The sequence below is a fragment of the Parasteatoda tepidariorum genome, chromosome 6 (genome assembly GCF_043381705.1).
Source record: "Parasteatoda tepidariorum isolate YZ-2023 chromosome 6, CAS_Ptep_4.0, whole genome shotgun sequence".
Classification (NCBI taxonomy): Eukaryota; Metazoa; Arthropoda; class Arachnida; order Araneae; family Theridiidae; genus Parasteatoda; species Parasteatoda tepidariorum.
In genome coordinates, this window is record NC_092209.1 from 60,997,564 (window position 1) to 60,998,665 (window position 1,102).

The following is a 1,102-nucleotide window of genomic DNA, read 5'->3' on the forward strand; positions in this document are numbered from 1 at the left end:
ATTAGATTCTTCAGGAACTATTCGATCGATTTTGTAATTTGCAATATGAAATAACATTTTTTAAGCTGATGTAAAAGTTTGCTTACTTTAGATTTGTGATTGATCGGCTAATACTAAGTTAACTAATAAACGAATAAATATTTATCGAAAAAAAATTTTGGGGCGGAATTTTCTTTAGATGATTGAGTTTTATAATTGTGTACAAGAGTTTTTCGATTCACTTAAAAGTTTTCGTGATATGGAGAAATAAGCAAAAAATAAAATTAACAATTAGGGTCAAAACTCTGGACCACCTTACTCTCCTAATCAAATTATTGAGACCATATTTTGAGGGTCAGAATTCCAAATCTGTCAAATAAAGTTACGTTTATTCAGAAAAAAGTAATGTTTTGTATCTTATTTAGTGACTTAAAATATTCACTAGTTTATTAGCATATTTGAAGCAATCCGATCATTAGATTAAAAGTTATTCAAGGTGCTAAATTTTTTACCAACTGTTCATCTCTTGCTTTGGAAATAAATAATAAGGATGATTTTGAATACAAAACTAAGCCTTTAGAATTTGTTTGAAATGGATGAAATATAAAAAAACACTGCATCATTTATATGTAGACGTAAAAAACAATTAATTATAGATTTCAATAGATTTCTAAATGAAATCTATAAATTTTTAATTCTGTTGTTTAAAATTGATTAATTACAAATAACACATGGATCAATAAGTCCCGAGACTAACAATGAAAACAACATTTTTTTTGCAAAATTTTTTTTTATTCATCAACATAATCACCTTTTAGGGTGATACAATCGTTCCAACGCTTTTCCAATTTTTCAATACCATGTTTATAAAAAAAATTATCTTTCGCTTCAAAATAAGCTTCAGTTTCAGCGATGACCTCCTCATTTGAGCCAAATCTTTTTCCCTGGAGCACTTTTTTAAGATCAGCAAAGAGCCAGTAGTCACTGGGGGCTAAATCTGGCGAGTATGGGGGGTGGGGAAGCAGATCAAAGCCCAATTCGTTCAATTTTGCCATTGTTTTCATCGACTTGTGGCAGGGTGCATTGTCTTGGTGAAAAAGGATTTTTTTTCTCTGCATGTGCA